This window comes from Zalophus californianus, chromosome 11 (assembly GCF_009762305.2).
Source record: "Zalophus californianus isolate mZalCal1 chromosome 11, mZalCal1.pri.v2, whole genome shotgun sequence".
Classification (NCBI taxonomy): Eukaryota; Metazoa; Chordata; class Mammalia; order Carnivora; family Otariidae; genus Zalophus; species Zalophus californianus.
In genome coordinates this window covers 97,224,849-97,247,633 of record NC_045605.1, presented here as the reverse complement: position 1 = coordinate 97,247,633, position 22,785 = coordinate 97,224,849, and the positions used below count along the sequence as shown (strand labels likewise).

At 40.0% G+C, this 22,785-nt stretch overlaps 1 protein-coding gene across 3 annotated transcripts in view; it reads left to right on the top strand.

Annotated features, from left to right (window-relative positions):
- CKAP5 (cytoskeleton associated protein 5) overlaps positions 1–22,785 on the top strand; it is a 102,367-nt gene that overhangs the window by 935 nt on the left and 78,647 nt on the right. Inside the window, exon 1 of one of the 3 annotated variants that reach the window (XM_027579718.1) lies at positions 22,267–22,338. The exons of the other annotated variants lie outside the window; for them this stretch is intronic. The gene's annotated coding sequence lies outside the window, so the exon portion shown is untranslated. Of the gene's footprint in view, positions 1–22,266; positions 22,339–22,785 lie in introns of those variants that run through there. 3 annotated transcript variants of the gene reach the window in all.

Sequence of the window (22,785 nt, the reverse complement as noted above, 5' to 3'; positions counted from 1 at the left end):
CTAACAATGAGTTTTTCATTCAGCGTCAATAGAGGGTAAAGTGGTTTTTGCAGAACTTGCCCCAAATTTATGCTTGGCTCTAATTCTCACGGGGAACTAAGGCATCAAATCTTGGCCCAGAAATGCTGCCTGCCTTATTTTATGCATAATTATAGTAATTGAAAACTCATTTTTAGAGAGGTGAACTCCTTCTTTCTCCATTTTCATCAACCCTGAAAAGTCCTTCTTTGACCTAAAGAGCCAATATATTAAGCTAACAGTCTTTTGAAACTTTTTAAGAAGTCTAAAAGATTTGGACTTTTCTGAAGTGACTGGACAAACTGTAATGTTTTAATAAAATTTAATGATATAGAGGTGAAATCAGTTTATTTTGCCAGCATAAATTAAACTTTGTTGGTCAACCGTGAGAAAAAAATCTTACACAAGTTTTCTAAGTCAGCTCACTGGAGCACTGGCAAGCAGGGTTTCCCATAACAATATACCTTATACTTTATTACTTTCAATGTTTTGATCATCAGCTTTGAATTATGAACAGTAGTGCAGCCTACAACTGACAGCTCAATTTTAGCAGCAGAGCTTTTTCTTTTATTTATTTTTTAATTAAAAAAAATTTTTTTAAAGATTTTATTACTTATTTGAGAGAGAGAGAGAGAGAGAGAGCATGAGTGGTGGGAGGGACAGTGGGAGAGGGAGAAACAGGCTCCCTGCTGAGCAGGGAGTCTGATCCGGGACTCCATCCTAAGACCCTGAGATCATGACTGAGTCAAAGGCAGACGCTTAACCGACTGAGCCGCCCAGGCGCCCCGTAGCAGAGCTTTTTAATTGCAATAAATTTGAGTACTTTAATATTATGAACACTGTTCTAGATTTTGAGGAGGCAATTAGAAATAATAAAAACATCTTTAACAAGGCCTTAGGATATTGTTTAAAATCTTGATGTGGAATGAAAACTTTTTTCTTTATTTTGAAGTAAAACCAGGCCCTCTTACACTCCTTGACTTAATGGAGTCTCATTCATTCATTCAGCACAGACTGGGGTTGATGCCTTCTGTGTGTTAATCACTGTTCTAGATTCTGGGAATACACCAGTGAACCAGAAAAAGACAAAGCTCCTGACCTAAGGGAGTTTGACAGTTTTATCTCTCAAACAATTTGCTACACTCAAACAATTTGCTTTTTCTATAATCCCTCTGGCCCAGCTCTGGTCCTTGAAAAAATAAATACTCAAATACTTTTATTAGCAGTAGCTAACATTTATTGAATAGTCACGGGGTGCCTCATTTTATCTTTTTTAATCCTCACAGCTTTTTACAGATGAGAAACTGAGTCTTTGAAAGGTTATGCAACTTATTCAAGATCATACAACTAATAGAATCTGAATTTGAACCCAAGTTAGTATGTCTCCAGGGCCTTTGCTTTTAACCTGTGGTTGTACTATATGAAGTAATGAGGTCTGTTAAGGAGAATTCAGGAGCACTTTCTCGGTAGATTACTCCACCTCCCTTTTTTCTTAATACTTCTAGCAGAGCCATGAGAAAATATGAATGATAGGCATGGTAGTTTTTAGAGGGAAGATGGGGCGGTTCAAAATACATTATTTACTGGACAGCTATGACTTTGGGGGAGATACTGGGGGAGCATAAAACTGAGATCTTGATCTAATTACCATTGAAGAATTCCTGGTGAGCAATGTTGGAGTGGTTTGAGATTCTTAAATGACTTTTGTATTTTTACCTCTGAAGTTCACTTATCTCATTCCTATCAGGGCGGTTGCCCTGTTTACATGAGATATCTCAAGCATGTTAAACTTACTCTTTTTGGCCTTTACATTTGTTGTTCTCTTTGTATACCAGCTCTGCTCAGGTCTCAACTCAAACGTCATCTCCTTAAAGAGACATTTTCTATGCTTCCAATGAGAGTAGCCTTCTTGGCCACTTTTGCCTCACTTTCCTTTTTTATTCACTTCATAGCATTTATCACTATCCGATAGGTCATTTATTGTTTGGTTGTGTATTGTCTGATTTCCTCACAGAAAAAGAACGCTGAGCACAGATTTTTTTTTCCTTCTACCTTTGAGGTTACTTCAGTGCTCAAACAATGCTTGGAACAAAAAAGGTAGTCAAAAAATAGTTGTTGAACAAAACTGGCCAAAATTGTCATAGTCTTCTCTATGTGATAAAGTGATAAAGACAGTAAGTATACAACTAAAGCTGGCTGTGTTACTGTGACTTTGGATGTGAGCCTTATCGCAACAGACTAATTTGGAAAGTCTTCAACTAAGAAAACTGGAAAAATGGTAGTTTTGTGTTTGTGTCAACTGGGAGGGAAGGTAGATTTGGCTTCCCCACTCCTGCCTTTAGATCAAGATTACATGCTCTACCGACTGAGCCAGCCAGGCGCCCCCCTCGTCATTATTTATTTATTTATTTGAGGGAAACAGAGACAGGGCGTATGTGCATGCTCACATGCGAGTGGTGGGGGACAGAGAGAGAATCCTAAGCAGGCTCCACACTCAGTGTGGAGCCTGCTGAGGCCTGTCATGGGGCTCCATCTCATGACCCTGAGATCATGAGCTGAGCCGAAATCAAAGAGTTGGATGCTTAACAAACTGAGCTACCCAGGTGCCCCTGTTTTTTTGTTGTTGTTGTTTTTTAATTTAAAAAAGTTTCTTTGGAAGTTTTTAGGGGTATTGGTCAAGTATATTTTAGGGTGTCCCACTACTGGAATTTATCTGATGTTTTTCTCGTGATTAGACTGGGGTTATGGTTTTTGGGGATGATGACAGAAAGTGCCATTTTCATCATATCATGTAAAGGATACATACTATCAACATGATTTATGACTGTTGATACTGACTGATCACCTGGCTGAGGTAATGTTTGTCAGGTTACTCCTCTATAAAGTTAATTTTTTCCCCCATTCCATACTATAGTCTTTGGAAAAAAGTAACTGTGTTGCCTACATTTAAGGAATGAAGAGTTATGCTCCCTGTTCTTTGGGGTAGAGTATCTACAGAACTTATTTGGAATTCTTCTGCATGGGAAATTTGTCTTTCTTTCCTCATTTGTTAATTTAAGTATTATATCAGTATGGAATGAAGGATATCTATTTTGTACTTTGAGTTATATTCCAATACTACTTTATTTTATTGCTCAGATTGTTCCAGCTTTGTCCATTGGGAGCTCTTTCAGTTGGCTCCTGTGCCCCTTTAACATACTGACATCAGTGTGTGTGTGTGTGTGTGTGTGTGTGTGTGTGTGTGTGTTTAATAATTATTTTTTAACACTCCCTTTCTGGCACTACAAGATGATCCAGGCTCATCTCGTATATTTCTTGTCACAGTGCTAAAAATCAGCTATTTTTCCAAGGAGCTCTGCTTTTATTGGAGAATGATATAAAAAAAAAACAAGATTTGGGCATTAAGTATTCTCATTGCTGCTTTCTTTCTTTTCTTTTCTTTCTTTCTTTCTTTTTTTTTTTTAAGATTTTATTTATTTATTTGAGAGAGAGAGCACTGGGTGAAGAACAGAGGGAAAAGCAGACTCTCCGCTGAGCGGGAAGCCCAATGCGGGACTCAATCCTGGGACTCCAGGATTGTGACCTGAGCCGAAGGCAGATGCTTAACTGACTGAGCCACCCAGGCACCCTCATTGCTGCTTTCTTTTAAGCCCTCTCAACTAACGGAGCAGAGAGTTAGTTTTATACTAACTCTTGTATATAGACCTGTCTGTAAATATTTCTGTGTGTAATTATCTGTAACTATATTTATTAAGTTAAACATGAGTTCTTACTGATATCTCCAGTTCTAGTCCACTACCACATAGACCATTCTAGCCTTCTCCCCTTGCTGATCTGTGAATTTCCATGTCAACAGTAGAAACCTGGCTTCCACCATCCATTTACTTAATTGTTCAATTCCAGTAAACATACATAGCAGCATCAGAGTTGTTAACCCATACTCTCATGGGAAACCACTTTATCAACAGAGGACAGTGCTTATGTACAGTTCCTTGTGCAGTTATTTTGTGTAATGTCCCTCCTTTTGAGTTTATCTAATATTTTTCTCATTATTAGACAAGAGTTACATGTTTTTGGAAAGAATGCCGCAGAATACCGTCATTTCATATCCGGGGATATGTGATATCGACATGATATCACTGATGATGTTGATCTTGATCACTTGGTTAAGGTAGTGTTTGCCATGTTAATATGTGAGGTTACTATTTTTCCTTTTCTATACTGATTCTTTAGAAGTGAATCACTCTATCTAGCCCACCCTCAAAGTGGTGGAGGGCTTTAAGTACCACTTAAGAGTATCTACATTTATTATTTGGAATTTGGGAAGGAAGATTTGTCTCTTCTCCCCCATTCATGTCTTTATTCAACCATTTATCTATCAGTATATCTATTTTGTACTTTTAGTTATAATCTGATTCTGTGTTACTTATTTTTTTGCTCAGTTGTCCCAGCTTTGACCATTGGGAGATCTTTCATGTTGGCTCCTGTGTCCCTTTGACGTGTCTCCATCCTTTTTTTTCTTTTTCAGCATTTCCTTACTTTCTAGTACTATAAGATGCCCCAGACACATCTTATATTTTCCCTGGCCCAACCCTAGAATCAGCCAGTTCTCCAAGGAGTCTTGGTTCCTTTTACTGGACAGTGATTTATAGAAACCAAGATCTGGGTGCTCCGTGTGCTCATTGCTGGGGGTGTCATTATTTCTAGGCCCTCTCAGTGGACAGAGCTAAGTAATATATGAATGTATGCTAACTCATGTATATGCATATACATACAGTTGTTTCTGTATCTGTGTATTAAACTAAATATGAACACATACAGTTCTCTCCAACTTTCAGAAGAAGCTTAGGTCCCAAACAGATGTCTTCTTTGTAACTTGTTTTTTACTGAGGTCTAACTTTTTCCTCCAATTAACACTTTTTAAGTGCCACAGAAAACATTGTTTTTCATGACTTGGTAACAGCAGTGGTTGACCTGGGATGTGATCTTTGTTTAGATGCATTCATAGCATAAATTCTGACTCAGCTGGAATGGTCATATATTTTTGGCATAGATACGGTGTCAGATAAGCCATGGTGACCTCATGACCTCATGTCTCTTGACCTTGTCTCTTCAAACATGATTTTTGTTATTAAGAGATAAGAGACCTACTTCTTTGATCTCTTAATTATATTTTTTAGAGATTATTAATTAAAGTGATTTTTAGATCCTTTCTATAAAGATGAGGAAAAAATTGAGTAATTTCAAGAATTTTTTGAAATGAAATTCATTTGTTTAATGTAGATGCGTTTTTGCTTTTGTTTTTTTCTTTTCATTTTTCAATCATAAGACTTGAAGTAGCATTTTGTGTATCTGAAAGTCAGCTACCAGGAAATAAACCAAAAAAGGCTCTTCAGCAGCCTAAGTAGGTATCACAAATTTTATTGGCTTCCCTCAAGTAGATCCTATTCTCTCTTAGGCACAGTTTCAGCTTGCTTGGTTCTTTAAATCAAGAGCTAAAACTTAAAAAGGCAGCACTGTTACAAGCTAATTAAAAGTGTTAGCTTGATCAAAAGGGTTGAGGAAGAAAAGCTAAAATGTTAAAACATTAAAATTCAAAAAAGCCATATTGGAACCATTTAGATTTGGTGCAAGAGTTCCTCATAACTCTGTGGCAGTAGGGGGTTATCCTGAAAAGTTTAAATGATTATTAGTATACTTTGTTTAAGAAGACTGGGAGGCTTAGGTATTTTCTTAGATTTATGTGAAAAAAAAAGTTACATAAAATTGTTGTTCCAAGGATTGACCTCTCCTATTTGGCTACTTTGGCTGTCTAGAACATCTTATTCCCTTATCGGTTTTGTTTTGTTTTTTTTTTTATTTACAGTGTTTGTTTTTTAAGATTTTATTTATTTATTTATTTGACAGAGAGAGATACAGCGAGAGAGGGAACACAAGCAGGGGGAGGGGGAGTGGGAGAAGCAGGCTATCTGTGGAGCAGGGAGCCTGATGTGGGGCTCGATCCCAGGACCCTGGGATTATGACCTGAGCCGAAGTCAGACACTTAACCGACTGAGCCACCCAGGCGCCCCACAGTGTTGTTTTTTTTTTTAAATAATCATTTTATGTCCTTATCCACTTGTAGTATGAAGTCCCTCATTTTTAGATTTCAAGAATTTTTTTCAGTACTGTTATTCCACATTTTTCTTTCGGTCTTTTTTTATATACATTCTTTAAAAAAAAAAAAGTCTCACAAGAGGCGCCTGGGTGGCGCAGTCAGTTAAGTGTCCAACTCTTGGTTTTGGCTCAGGTCGTGATCTCAGGGTCCTGAGATTGAGCCCCACATGGGGCTCTGCACTCAGTGGGGAGACTGCTTGGGATTCTCACTCCCTCTCCCTCTACCCCTCCTCTCCCACTTGCGTGTGCTCTCTCTCTCAAATAAATAAATGATTCTTAAAAAAGTCTCATGAGGGGCACCTGACTGGCTCAGTTGGTAGAGCATGTGACTCTTAATCTTGGGGTTGTGAGCTTGAGCCCCATGTTGTGTATGGAGATTACCTAAAAATAAAATCTTAAAAAAAAAAAACTCATGAGGGCGCCTGGGTGGCTCAGTTGGTTAAGCGACTGCCTTCGGTTCAGGTCATGATCCTGGAGTCCCAGGATCGAGTTCCGCATCGGGCTCCCTGCTCAGCAGGGAGTCTGCTTCTCCCCCTGACCCTCTTCCCTTTTGTGCTATCTCATTCTCTCTCTCAAATAAATAAATAAAATCTTAAAAAAAAAAGTCTCATGAAAGGCTCCTAGGCTAGAACTAGTATGAGTGCTTCATTTGGGAGGAGAGACCAAATCTCATATCAGAAATCTCCGTGCAGTAAATAAAACTTTTTTTACGCTTCTGAGGACTACTTATTTTGAGCAATGTTTAATATGGGAGATCCTTCCACACAAAATATGGACAGTCCCTTTGAGTATTACAAAATGGCATTTACTTTTTAATTAGTAGCAAATATGCTTTCTATAGGATAAAAAGGAATAGATTATCTGTACACCCAAAGAAGCAGTTTGTTTTAAACCAGAGGAGACTTGTCTTTCTTGGTCCTAAGAGCGCTGGTAACTTAGGCCTTTCTTGGACCAGAGGACTGAAATAAGGGTTAAAGTCTGAACTGAATCTAGAATCCCTGAATGACTGGGATGATGCTTATAACAACATAATAATGGTAACTACCATTCCTGAGAGTTTGGTAGTTGCCAGGCAATCTGCAGCACTCCTTCCTTACATAAAGTCACTGGGTTTGTATAATATGGCCCTTTTTAGTCCCTGTTTGGCTACTTGAGTTACAATTCTGTTCTTTACTTTTGCTTAGCTCTTTTGGACTTCACACACAAGCCTTAACATTCTCTATTATTCCCACTCATTATGCCTTTGCCTGGCTAATCCCTATTAATTTCCTTTAGTTCTCAGCCTTAATTACAGGCATACCTCAGAGATACTGCAGGTTCAGTTCCAGACCACTGAATAAAATGAATAGCACAGTAAAGTGAGTCAATTAAATTTTTTTTGGTTTCCCAGTGCATATGAAAATTATGTTTACACTACACTGTAGTCTGTTAAGTATGCAATAACATGTCTAAAAAAATGTGTATATCTTCATTAAAATATATTGTGGGGGACACCTGGGTGGCTCAGTCAGTTGAGCATATGCCTTCGGCTCAGGTCCTGGGATCGAGCCCTGCATCGGGCTCCTGCTCAGAGGGGAGCCTGCTTGTCCCTCTCCCTCTGCTGCTCCTCCTGCTTATTTCTATCTGTCAAATAAATAAAAATCTTTAAAAATAAATAAATAGGAGCACCTGGGTGGCTCAGTCAGTTAAGTGCCTGCTTTCGGCTCAGGTCATGATCCCAGGGTCCTGGGATCGAGCCCCGCATCAGGCTCCCTGCTCAGCGGGAAACCTGCTTCTCCCTCTCCCACTCCCCCTGCTTGTGTTCTTTCTCTCGCTGTGTCTCTCTCTGTCAAATAAATAAATAAAATCTTTAAAAATAATAATAAATAGGGGCTCCTGGGTGGCTCAGTCGTTGGGCATCTGCCTTTGGCTCAGGTCATGATCCCGGGGTCCTGGGATCGAGCCCCACATCAGGCTCCCTGCTCAGTGGGAAGCCTGCTTCTCCCTCTCCCACTCCCCCTGCTTGTGTTCCCTCTCTCGCTATCTTTCTCTCTGTCGAATAAATAAATAAAATCTTTAAAAATAATAATAAAAATTTTAATATATTGTGAGGCGCCTGGGTGCTGAGTTAGTTAAGCGTCTGACTCTTGGTTTTGGCTCAGGTCATGATCTCAGGGTCGTGAGATTGAGCGCCACATCAGGCTCTGTGCTGGGCATGGAGCCTGCTTAAGATCCCCGCCCCGCTTGCTTGTGCATGCTCACTATCTCTCTCAAAGAAAAAAAAAAAAGGAGATATAGATATACACACATGATGTATATATAAATGCTAACCATCACCTGAGCTTCTAGCAGTTTGTAATCTTTTGCTGGTAGAAGGTCTTGCCTTGATGTTGATGGCTGCTGGTGGTTGCTGAAGGTGGGAGTGGCTGTAGCAATTTGTTAAAATAAGACACCAGTGATGGGTATTAAAGAGGGCACATACTGCATGGAGCACTGGGTGTTATATGCAAACAGTGAATCATGGAACACTACATCAAAAACTAATGTAATATATGGCGATTAACATAATAAAAAATAAGACACCAGTGAAGTTTGCTGCATCAGTGGACTCTTCCTTTCACAAACAATTTCTCTGTAGTATGTGATGCTGTTTGACAGCATTTACCCATAGTAGAACTTCTTTCAAAATTGGAGTCATCCTCTCAAATCCTGCTGCTTTTTTTTTAAAAAAAAGATTTTATTTATTTGTCAGAACACAAGCAGGGGTGAGTGGCAGGCAGAGGGAGAAGCAGGCTCCATGCTGAGCAAGGACCCTGGGATCATGACCTGAGCCGAAGGCAGATGCTTAACCGACTGAGCCATCCAGGCGTCCCCCTGCTGCTGCCTTATCAACTAAGTTTATATGATATTTCAAATCCTGTGTTGTCATTTCAATAGTCTTCACAGCATCTTCACCAGGAGTAGATTCTCTCTCAAGAAACCACTTTCTTTGCTCATCCATAAGCAGCAGTTCCTCATCCATTAAGTTTTATCATGAGATTGCAACAATTCAGTCACATCTTCAGGCTCCACTTCAGATTCTAATTCTCTTGCTATTTCCGCCACATCTGCAATTACTTCCTCCACTGAAGTCTAGAACCCTTCAAAGTCCTCCACTGCAGTTGGAATCAGCTTCTTCCAAACTCCTGTTAATGTTGATATTTTGGCCTCTTCCCATAAATCATGAATTTTTTTTTTAAAGATTTCATTATATTTATTTGACAGAACACAAGAGAGGGAACACAAGCAAGGGGAGCGGGAGAGGGAGAAGCAGGCTCCTTGCCGAGTAAGGAGCCCGATGTGGGGCTCAATCTCAGGGCCCTGGGATCATGACCTGAGCCGAAGGCAGACGCTTAGCGACTGAGCCACCCAGGTGCCCCAATCATGAATGTTCTTAATGGCATTTAGAATGGTGAATCCTTTCCAGATGGTTTTCAGTTTATTTTGCCCAGGTCCATCAGAGGAATCTCTTTGGCAGCTACAGTCTTATGGAATGTATTTTATAAATAATGAGGTTTAAAAGTCAGAGTTACTCCTTGATCTGTGGGCTGCAGAATGAATGTTGTGTTTGCAGGCATGAAAACAACAATCTTCCACATCTCCATCAGAGCTCAACTTGGGTGACTAGGTACATTGTCAATGAGCAGTAATATTTTGAAGATTTTATTTATTTATTTGACAGAGAGAGCACAAGTAGGCAGAGGGAAAGAGAGAAGCAGGCTCCCTGCTGAACAGAGAGCCTTAATGCAGGGCTCGATCCCAGGACCCTGGGATCGAAGGCAGACGCTTAACTGACTGAGCAACCCAGGCGCCCCTGAGCAGTAATGTTTTGAAGTGAATCTTTTTTTTTTTTTTTCCAAGCAGTAGGTCTCAACAGTGGGCTTAAAATATTCAGTAAACTGTGTTGTAAACAGATGTGCGGTCATCCAGGCTTTGTTCGGTTTATAAAGCACAGGCAGAGTAGATTTAGCATAATTCTTAAGGGCCCTAATTTCAGAATGGTAAATATACATTGTCTTTAACTTAAAGTCACCTGCTACATTAACCCCTAACAGGAGACTCAGCCTGTCCTTTGAAGCCAGGCATTGATTTCTTCTTTCTAACTATGAAAGCCATATAGAAGGTTTCATTCTCACTGGAAATCTGTTGTTTAGTGAGGCCACCTTCATGATACCTTAGCTAGATCTTGTGGATAACTTGCTGCAGCTTCTCCATCAGCACTTGCTGCTTCACTTTGCACTTTGATGTTATGGAGATTACTCTCCTTAAGCCTCATGAACCAGCCTCAGCTAGCTTCAGACTTTTCCGCAGGTTTACCTCTCTTCTGTCTTCATAGCATTAATTGAAGAGACTCAGGGCCTTGCTTTCAATTAGGCTTTGGTTTAAGAGAATGTTGTAGCTGGTTTGATCTTGTATCCAGACAATTAAAACTTTCTTCATATCAGCAGTAAGGCTGTTCGCTTTCTTACCATTTCTGCATTCACTAGCGTAGCACTTTTAGTTTTTTTTCAAGAATTTTTCCTTTGCATTCACAACTTGGCTAACTGGTGTAAGAGGTCTAGCTTAGGGTTATCTTAGCTTTGGACATGCCTTCCCCACTAAGCTTAATCATTTCTAGCTTTGATTTAAAGTGAGGAATGTGGGACACCTGGCTGGCTCAGTCAGTAGAGCCTGTGGCTCTTGATCTCAGGGTTGCGAGTTTGAGCCCCACATTGGGCATAGAGCCTACTTAAAAAATAAATAAGTAAAATATTAAAGTGAGAAACATGCAAGCCTTCTTTTCACTTAACATTTAGAGGTCATTGTAGGGTTGTTAATTGGCCTAATTTCAATATTGTTGTCTCAGAGAGCAGGGAGGCCTCAGGAGAGAGAATAGGGAAGCTTGAAAGGCTAGTTGGTAGAGCAGTCAGAACCCAACAGCCTTTATCCATTAAGTTTGCTGTCTTGTATGGGTATGGTTCATGGTGCCCCAAAACAATTACAAAAGTAACATCAAAGATAAAAAAAAAAAAAGATTACTGATCACAGGTCACCATAACAAATAAAATAATGAAAAATGTCCATGTCCAGAATGTGACACAAAGTGAGTAAATGCTATTGGGAAAACGGTGCCCATAGACTTTTTGTTTTTTGTTTTTAAAGATTTTATTTATTTATTTGACAGAGAGAAACACAGCGAGAGAGGGAACACAAGCAGGGGGAGTGGGAGAGGGAGAAGGAGGCTTCCCGCCGAGCAGGGAGCCCGATGCGGGGCTCGATCCCAGGACCCTGGGACCATGACCTGAGTTGAAGGCAGACGCTTAACGACTGAGCCACCCAGGCGCCCCGCCCATAGACTTTTTGATGCAGGGTTGTCACAAACCTTCAATTTGTAAAAGCCACAATATCTGGAAAGCGCAATAAAGTGAGGTATGCCAGTATCAGTTTCTCGGGGAGACCTTCCCTGACCCCTGAGTCTAGATTAGGTGCCTCATAGTAGCTGGCCCTTTCCCCTGGGCTACTATATATTGTACAACCTATACTTAGCACATAGCTGAGTGCCTAACAGAGTAACCTCATGTGATCCAACAAGTAAATGTACTTGTGGGGCAGGGGGATAACATGGATGTTGGGATTCTTAACACGTATAAGGCAAAATCTCATTTAAATTTTACAACATTTAGTTGAATTACCTTAGGCAAGTTGCTTAATCTCCATGCCTCAGTTTCCTTGTCTGTGAAATGGAGGTGATAATATCAACTTCAGAGTTATAAGAATTTAAATGAGTCCATACATGTGAAGTGCTTAGAATAGTGCCTGGCACATAGGGAATGCTCCAGAAGTGTGTATTAAATAAAGAACCACATGATGATCGTACTGTTAGGACAGATGATGAAACTGAGGCTCAGCTAGAGTGTGACAAAGCAAGTTTTAGAACTCAGATCTATCTCCAGAGCCCAAGATGACAGGTTTAGATTGAATTTAATCTTGACTGGAGCTCTCTACAATCAGACTTATTGCAAACAACTGTTCTACTACCATGGCTTTGCCAAAGTCAGATTCTAAAGTTAAAATTACCTTCTTTCAATGGATTTTATAATAAAAAATGGATAACCAAGAAAACAGTGGCAAAACTTTTAAAAATTTCAAAATCTGTTGCTGATTTCTCACTTTGAAAAAGGGCTTATTTCAGAATTCCATTAAATATATCCTATTTTTCTGACATTTGAAATACACATTCAACATACAAAATTTTATTTATAAATAACTCGAGGAACACATTTATTATATATTTAAGACTTCTATGGTTTGATGAAATGGTGCTATTTTAGAAGTTATGTTAGAGTTCGAAGCACTCTGCTGGGGTAATAAGATTCAGTTTCTTCTTTCAAAGGAGATATGGTGCCCAAAAAATGTTAAGGGGGAGAAGTGAGGCTTAGCTTATGGAATGAGTATAGACAGAACTAGCTTCAAGATTCCAAGCTGGAATTTTAAAGTTTTAGAGCTTTTATTTTTTTTTAAGATTTTATTTATTTGAGAGAGAAAGAGAGAGAGCATGAGAGGGGGGAGGGTCAGAGGGCGAAGCAGACTCCCTGCCGAGCAGGGAGCCGGATGCGGGACTCAATGCGGGACTCCATCCAGGGACTTGAGGATCATGACCTGAGCCAAAGGCAGTCGCTTAACCAACTGAGCCACTCAGGCGCCCTAAAGTTTTAGAGCTTTTAAAAACACTGAAGCTTGTTTTTTGTTTTTGTTTTTGCTTTTGTTTTTAAGAAAGGAAGGCCAAGAGGGCTCCTGGGTGGCTCAGTTGGTTAAGTGTCCAATTCTTGGTTTTGGCTCAGGTCATGATCTTGGGGTCGTGGGATCGAGCCCCACACTCAGTATGGAGTCTGCTCTCCCTCTCCCTACCCCTCTGCTCTGACCCACCCCCCTTAAATAAATAAATAAATAAATTAATTAATTAAATATTTTAAAAAAAAGAATGGCTAGGTATTAAAGTGAAAAAGTAAAAGTTCTTTAGCCAGCCCCTTAGACATACTTCATAGAAGTAGCCATTGTTAACAGTTTTCTTTGGATCCTTCCAGAATATTTGTATGTGATTTCAAACGTGTACAAAGTTGTATTCATTTTCTATGGCTTCTGTAACAAATTACCACAAATTTGGTGGCTTTAAACAACAGAAATTTGCTCTCTCACAGTTCTGGAAGCCAGAAGTCCAACACAATTTAGGTCAGTCTTATGGGGGCTAAGACCAAGGCAGGGCCATGTTCCTCCTGACACTCTCAGGAAGAACCCCTTCCTTACCTCTTCTGGTGGCTGTTGACATTCCTTAGTTTGTGTCAGTTCACTTCAGCCTCTTCTAATTTTGCTCTTTTCTGCCTTTATGTGTCCTTCTCTGTGTGTGTTAAATTTCCCTCTCTTTCCCTGTTAGAAGGATATATGTGATTGCATTTAGGGCCCGTTAACATAATCCACAATAATCTCCCCATTTCAAGATCCTTAATTTAATCACATCTACAAAGACTCTTTTTCCAAATAAAGTGACATTTACAGGCTCTAGGGATTAAAATCTAGTGTCTTTGGGGGTAGTTATGAGCCTACTACCAATGTGTACATCCCCCATATGGTTTTACTAAACACAAAAGTTAATTAGACTTCATATACTGTCTTCCAGTTTTCTTTTTAAAACTTAGTATTTCTCCCCCATTAATATTTAAATATTTACTTTAGTCTTCATCTTTTTTTTTTTATTTTTTAAAGATTTTATTTATTTATTTGACAGAGAGATAGAGCGAGAGAAGGAACACAAGCAGAGGGAGTGGGAGAGGGAGAAGCAGGCCTCCTGCGGAGCAGGGAGCCCAATGTGGGGCTCGATCCCAGGACCCTGGGATCATGACCTGAGCCGAAGGCAGACGCTTAACGACTGAGCCACCCAGGCGCCCCCATCATCTTTTTTAAAATAGTTACAGAGCAGGGACGCCTGGGTGGCTCAGTTGGTTAAGTAGCTGCCTTCGGCTCAGGTCATGATCCCAGGGTCCTGGGATCGAGTCCCACATTGGGCTCCCTGCTCAGCAGGAAGCCTGCTTCTCCCTCTGCCTGCCACTCCTCCTGCTTGTGCTCTTTCTCTCTCTCTCTCTGACAAATAAATAAATAAAATCTTTAAGAAAAAGAAAGAAGAAAAGAATTAAAAAGTTACAGAGCAGTTTATTGAATGGATGAATGTCTCACTTTTTTTTTTTTAAGATTTTTTATTTATTTATTTGACAGAGAAACAGCAAGAGAGGGAACACAAGCAGGGGGAGTGGGAGAGGGAGAAGCAGGCTCTCCGCTGAGCAGGGAGCCGTTGCGGGGCTCGATCCTAGGACCCTGGGATCATGACCTGAGCTGCAGGCAGATGCTTAACGACTGAGCCACCCAGGCGTCCCTAATTAAGTACATTTTAAATTAAGTACATTCACGTTGTTGTGAAACATCTCCAGAACTTTTTTTCGTCTTGAAAATCTGAGTCTGTACATTCTCTTTCCCCCTTCTCCCAGCCCTTGATAACCATCATTCTACTTTGTTTCTGTGAATTTTACTAGTTTAGATACCTCATATAAGTGGAATCATACAGTATTTGTCTTTTTGTGACTGGTTTATTTCATTTAGTGTAATGTTCTCAAAGTTCATCCATATTGTAGCATGTAACAAGATTTCCTTCCTTTTTAATGTTTGTATTCCATTGTATGTATATACTGCATTTTGTTTATCCATTCATTCTTCAGTAGACATCTGTGTTGCTTCTACTTCTTGGGTATTGTGAATATTGCTGCTTTGAATATGGGTGTATAAATCTTTTTGAGACCCAACTTTTAAATTTTTTGGTTATGTATATGTATGAATGTACATATGTATAGACATACTCAGAAGTGGGATTGCTGGATCACATAGTAATGTGGTATTCTATTTTTAATTTTTTTAAAAGATTTTATTTACTTGACAGAGCAAGAGAGCACAAGAATGGGGAGCAGCAGAGGGAGTGGGAGAAGCAGGTACCCTGCTGAGCAGGGAGCCCGATGTGGAGCTCCATCCCAGAACCCTGGGAACATGACCTGAGCCAAAGGCAGATGCTTAACCAACTGAGCCACCCATGCGCCCCATTTCTAATTTTTTGACCAGAGTATTGTTTTCCATAGCAGTTGAACCATTTTACAGTCCTACCAATGGTGTGCAAGGATTCCTATTTCTCTACATTCTTGGCAATATTTATTTTAGTTTTTTTATATATAGTAATCATCTTAATGGGTGTGAGTTGATAATCTCATTGTAGTTTTGATTTATGTTTTTCTTTTTCTTTTTTTTTTTTAAAGATTTTATTTCTTTGAGAGAGAGAGAATGAGAGAGAGTACATGAGAGGGGGTAAGGTCAGAGGGAGAAGCAGACTCTCTGCCGAGCAGGGAGCCGATGCGGGACTCGATCCCGGGACTCGATCCCGGGACTCCAGGATCATGACCTGAGCTGAAGGCAGTCGCTTAATCAACTGAGCCACCCAGGTGCCCTTTTTCTTTTTTTTTTTAAAGAGAGAGCATGCAGGCTTGCTAGCAGGGGTGGGGGTGGGGCCGGGGCAGAGGGAGAGAAAGAGAGAATCTTAAGCAGGCTCCACACTGGGTGTGGGGCTTGATCTCATGATCCTGAGATCATGACTTGAGCAGAAATCAAGAGTTGGTCGCTTACCCGACTGAGCCATCCAGGCAACCCTCTTTTTATTTTATTATTTTTTTTTTTAAATTTTTTTTGGAGAGAGAGGATGCAGGAGTGGAGGAGGGGGGAGGGGCAAAGGGAGAGGAAGAGAGAGAAATCCCAAGCAGGCTCCATGCCCAGTGCGGAGCTGCCAGTGGGGTTTGAACTCAAAATCCTGAGATCATGACCTGAGCCAAAATCAAGAGTTGGTTGCTTACCTGACTGAGCCACCCAAGGCACCCCTCAATTTGTAGTTTTCTGATGATTAGTGATGTTGAGCATTTGTATATCAAACTTGGAGAACTGTCTATTCAGGTCTTTTGCCCATTTTTTTCGGTGGGTTATTTGGGTTGTTGTACAAGTTTTTTATGTCTTCTGGATATTAACCCCTTATCATATATGATTTGCAGGTATTTTTTTTCCATTCTGTAGGTTGCCTTTTTTTTTTTTTTTTTTTAAGGTAGGCACTACACTGGGCGTGGAGCCCAATGCTGGGCTTGAACTCATGACCCTGAGATCAAGAGTTGGTTGCTTAATTGACTGAGCCACCCAGGCACCCCTGTGGGTTTTTTACCCTGTTGTGTCGGCACTTGATCCCAGGACCCTGGGATCATGACCTGAGCCCAAGGCAGACACTCAACCGACAGAGCCACCCAGGCACCCTGGCTAAAACTTTCAGTACGATATTGAATAGGAATGGCTAGAACAGCCATCCTTGCCTTGTTCCTGATCTTAGAGGAAAAGCTTTCAGTCATTCACCATTGAGTATGATGTTAGCTATGGGCTTCTCATAATGGCCTTTACTATGTTCAGGTAGTTTTCTGATATTCCTAGTTTGAGTGTTTTTATCATTGAGGGTGTTAAATCTTGGCAAATGCTTTTTATTGCATCAGTTGAGATGAGCATGTGGTTTTTGTCTTCTTGTAATCAGTTATGGTGTACTATATTGGTTGATTTTGGTATGTTAGACCGTCCTTGCATTCCAGGAATAAATTCCACTTGGACATGGTGTATAATCTTTTTAATGTGCTGTTGGATTCAGTTTGGTAGTATTTTGAAGATTTTTGCGTCAGTATTTATTAGCGATATTGGTCTGTAGTTTTCTTACAGTGGCTTTGGCTTTCATATCAGGGTAATTCTGGCCTAATAGAATGAGTTTGGAAGTATTTCTTCAATTTTTTGGAAGAGTTTCAGGAGAATTGGTGTTAATTCTTCTTTAAATGTTTGGTAGAATTCTCCAGTGAAGCTGTCTGTCCTGGACTTTTAATGTATCATTTTTTAATTCCCCTTTAAGTGAGAGTTGATAGTAGAAAGTTCAGCTGGGTGTGGTGCCCTGAGTAGAACCATGGGAATACCTGCTCTGATTGTGACATTGACTTCTTGGTGCCACAGATTGTGCTTCTATGTGACTAGATGACTCAAACTCTCCTTCCCTGTTCTTTGCATATGGAGAAGTAAATACAGTTCATATTTCAGACTTACTGAATCAGTGTTTACCTTTACCACATTACTTTCTTTGTCAGGCATAAGAGACTTATGATTGTGTTTTTTGAGCGGTTTGTGTGAATTCCTTCTTTTTGGCCTGGGGAGATAATCTATTCTACCAGAGTGAGAGTACCTGGAAAAGCTCTCTTGTCTCTTAAAAAAAACCCACCCTTCCTCCTTAAAAAAAATTAAAGAGAGAGTGCCTGGAAAAGGAAAATGATGGTAGAACCTACATGCATGCAAACTGGTTTCAGATTAGCACTACAACTGATACCATTCCTTTGTAGTAATTTAACCAAGGGCTGAAGAGAATGAGGTTATGAGATTTTGCCACTTAAGTAGAAGAATTTTCCAAACATTTAACATTAGCCGCAGATGTTATAGTACTGGAGAATTTGGAATTGCAAGCGTGCTGTTTATCATGTATAAATAGTGGTTGTGGAGCACTGTCTCAAAATTTCAGAGGTGGGAGAGCTGTTGATACAAACTCCTTGTTTTATACATGACAACACTAAAGCCACCAAATATTCAATGACTTCCCTAAGGTTTCACAACTAGTTAATGGTAGAACAGGGATTTGGAGATAAAAATTTTCTTCTTTCCAGCCTTGTGCTCCTCTCAGATTGGGGGGAAAAAAAAGTGCCTTCCTACACTTCTGCCTGAACACTGCAGTATGTAACTTTTTAAATTATAAAATCCTACTAGCGAGAGGCAGAGCTTTTTTTTTCTTTTATTTTTAAACTCATGGAATACGTAATATATTTTAAATATATTAAATTATGTTATAAATTTAATATCCTTGTACTTTTTTTCATTTTTAGTTTTTAGAGGTGGGGGAGGGGCAGAGGGAGAGGTAGAGAGAGAATCTTAAGCAGGCTGCATGCCCAGCACAGAGCCCAACACAGGACTCAATCTCACGACCTTGAGATCATGACCTGAGACTTACTTAATGGACTGAGCCACCCAGGTGCCCCTTGTACTTTTCTTTTAAATTTAACCACAAACATATATATTCCTAAACAGTATATTGTTTGGGTTTATGTAATCATATTGTATATTCTTTAGTACTAGCTATTTTTCTCTCAGCATGGTTTGCGAAATTCATCTGTGTTTTTGCTAATAGTTGTCTCCATTTGTTTTCACTACCCTATAGTATCTTTTCTGTGAATATACCACAGCTTGTTTATCCATTCTCCTGTCAGTGGATATTTTAATTGAAATATAATTTACATACCATAAAATTTATCCTTTTAACGGGTACATACAATTCAGTGGCTTTTTAGCATATTCACATAGTTGTGCAACCATCACCACTGTCTAATTCCAGAACATTTTCATCACCCCAGAAAGACACTTCATACCCATTAGCAGTCATTCCTAATTCCCCCTTTCTCTTTCTACCTACCCCAGCCCCTGGCAACCACTATTCTACTTTCTGTCCCTGTGGATTTGCCTGGAGACCTGCGCATTTCATATGGTCAAAATCATCCAACATATGACCTTTTGTGCCTGGCTTCTTTCACTCAGCATGATGTGTTCGAGGTTAACCCATGTTGTAGCATATATGGCTATTTCAATCCTTTTTATGGCTGAGTGATATTCCATTGTATGGATATATCACATTTTGTTTACCCTTTCATCAGTTGGTGGATTTTTGGGTTGTTTCCCCTTTGGGGCTCTTATGACTAATGCTGCTGTTAACATTTATGTACCAGTTTTTATGTGGACATAATGCTCAATTCTCTCGGGAATGGGTTGTTAATACAAATATTTTCCAAAATGGATGTACCAGTTTCTTCATGCTCACCAACAGTGTATAAAAATTCCAGACCCCCTTTTTAAAGCATTTTTTTGTAATAGTGGACAAAGTATTTATGATAAGTTTTAAAATACTTTCTTGAAGCTTCTTCTTGCTTCCTAATCAAGAGAATTATAATTTTGATAAAGATGTTTAATATGATTTGTTATATAAAGAGATTGTTGATGCTATGGTTAATCACCTGAATGTTGGAAAACCAGTTCCGCTGACAGATATATAATATATGCTTTGGTTTGTTCAGTTTACCAGGAGCACTTTTTGTTTAGCCTTGTAGCTTGTTGATCCAGATAAAATGACCAGATTTGACTACTCTTGGATGGGATTAGAAAGAGTAATTTTCATCGATATTTCTCTTTGAAAGTGTTACGTTTAAGTAGCATTTAAGATTCATACCAAATGAATGACTGGTTTGTAAATGGAAGAGTATGTTACAAACCATTAACACTAAATTGTGGAAAGAAGTGGCTTTAATTCATAGGTGTAAAAATACAGAGCCATACTAGAAATTAGTACTAAGTAATAAGCCAGTTACACATGAACTCTCAGACATTGCTGGTGGAGGAGGAATGCAAAATGGTTCATATAGCCACTTTGGAAAACAGTTTGGCAGTTACTTATAAAATTAAACATATACTTAACCATACCACCAGCATTCCCACTCCTGGGTATTTGCCTAACAGAAATGAAAACTTATGTTCATACAAAAATCTATAGCAGTTTTTTTCGTAATTGTTAAAAGCTAGAAACAACCCACATGTCCTATAACTGGTAACATGGATGAGCAAAATGTGTTAGCTGATACAATGAAATATTACTCAGCAATAGAGAGGAACAAATTACTGATCTGTGCAACAACATGGATGATTTCAATTGTATTGTAAGTGAAAAAAGACTACACACTGTATGATTTTTTTTTTTAATATGACATTGTGCAAAACACAAATTGTAGGAACAGCATGCTGATCAGTGGTTGGGGGGAGGAGTGGGGGGTGTTGACTACAGAGGAACACCAGCGAAAATTTTGGGCTGATGGAGATGTTCTTAATTATGGTGATGGATTCTCTGAGTCTGCCAAAATCATAGAACTATGTACTAAAAAGAGTGAATTTTACCATATGTAAGTTATACCTTAATAAACCTTACTCAAAAGCTTTCAGCTTAGGGAATCTCTCCTCTTCTATATATAATATTTACTAAATTATTTCCTAAACAGTTTCCACATTGGCATATTAAGTAGAAGACTACTAATTGATAATTTGTTGAATTATGAAGGTTTTATATGTCCAGTTTAGTCTCTTCATGGTATAGTAAAGAAAAAAGCAATAGCCAAAATAAGATGGGCCGTGTTTAGACTGTTACTGGGTAAAATATTTAAGAACTATTCAGGAATATTTACCTGTGCATTTGGGACAAAAGATACAAATCCCTATAATAACAATCTTGAGCTCTGATGTCTGAGTCCTAGCTGTACAATCAGTGGATTTTTTTTTCCTCTAAATTTTTAATTCACTAACAAGCACAGCACTGGGTATTATCCATTTGTGTGTGTGCGTGCACACATATATTCACTGTGCTGTGCTTATTGACAGTTATCTAGACTCCTATGTCAAAGAAAGTGTTGATCCTAATTTTTGTGATAAATATTTATTATTAAGTATTCATTTTGTATCATACTGGGAGAAAAGGATGATTAGGATACATTCTAGCCCTTGTCCTTGAGATGCTCCCAATCTAATGGGGAGGCTGATCTGCAAACCATTATCCTCAGAATAGTGTGATATGCTTCATGGGGATAAAATGAAAGGTCTTAATTACCTAATTCAGAAGTATCATTCATAGTTAAATGCACTTTAAAATGAGATTTTCTTGGCAGTTCAGAATCACACTATTTCTAATCTGAATCCATTTCTCCCTGGCAGCCTGATCCTAGAATTCTCTAAGATCTTATGAGACCTTGTAACCTTGGTCTGTTCCCTGGTAAACAGAGCAGTCTTCATGCCTGTCCTTTGGAATCTTGAACCCATGTTTGAGATGGAGGGTGTTAGGGCATTTATAAATGGTCTTTTGCTTCACTAAATTGATTCCCATACTTGTCTGGTGGTAGTTTAAGGCTTTAATAAGATGTGTTTATTCATCTAGATTAGGTGGAAGAATATAGGCTTGGTAAACACATAAATCTCTTTCCTGATGGTATGAGACACAAAATGCAGTCAAACCTTGTAAACTGAGATTGAGGAAAAATTCCTCCTATGAAAAGAAAATTAAAACTCATTGACAACCTGTGGAGAGCTCAGAGACCATTACTTAACTCCCTGAGATAGTAATGTTTCTACTACAGTTTTCTCAAGAACTCTTCATATTAAATTGGATGGTTGCACATCACAACTGTATTTGCATTCAGAATTTCTTTATCTACGTAGACATGTGAATTCTTGGTCAGTTTTTGAATTCTTGTGCCAGTTCTTGGCACATTTTGCTCACGAGAATGAGAATGTTTTCCATTTCACTTCCTATTACCTTCCTACCCATCCTCTATCATTGTCTGGGATTTCTCTTGTAGAGAAGGAAGGCTGTGAAAAGGGTGAGGTAAAGCAATGCAGGCTGCCAGAATTCCTTTCTGGGCCTTTCAGTTACCATTTGAAGAACACTAACTGCTCAAATTTATGGAATAAGCAGCTTACATAATGAGGGCTATATATTTACCCTGATGTTTGGGCTATTGCCTGCAGCAATTTTTTTTTTCACCCCTGGGGGAGGGATTAGGATTGTGGTAGTAGGAACTGGTCATCTCCTTTGTTTCTGGAACATTGCCTGTGTTGCCACCAAAGAAGAGGCCCACCCAGCCGGGGTGGAGCCTTCCTAGTTGGTCCTTCATTTGCCTCATGCCTTGGAAACCCTGTGGGCTGGAAGCAGCACCCTGAGTCCTCAGACCTCTGGGCGAAGGTGCGGCCCCTTTAAGTCTTCAGTGTGTGCCGGGAGGGGGCCGAGGTGGGGCGGGCACTCTGACAGCGAGCTCTGGGCCCCGCCCCCGGAGGAGGCGTTTCCCAGCGGCCCTTCGCACCAATGCCGCCGCGGCCCGCCGGGTATTCCTGCTGATTCTGCTCGGACCGTAGGGCCCCCAGACCTCTCCCTGCTCAGGGAGCGTAAGTGTCAAACTGCGGGCGAGGGTCAAGCATCCTGTGCCCATGCCGGAAGTCCTGGTGGACTGTGCAGGAGACTTTCCTGGCCTATCAGAGGGTTAGGCTGCGAAAGAGCGTAAACAATGCCGGCTGCAGTGAGCTAAAGCCTGGGGCATCTGCTCTACTTCTGGGTGGTGACAGCAGCTCTAGGGTGCTTGTTTGGATATGCAGTGGTTGAGCGGTGTCCACGACCTGGCTTTGCCCCACCCTGGTTCCTACTTGGGGTGAGGAGAGGATTGCTTTTACCCGAGTATATATAACCCCACTGAGCTGGATGGGTGGAGCTGGATCTCGTGTCCTGGGCCTTGGGTCCTTCGCCTGGGATTTGGAGACCTGGGTAGTTTAGGGATGAGTAAGCATTAGATTTTCAGCTACCGTGGTACAGTTGAGCAGTAACTGTGGAAGTTGACC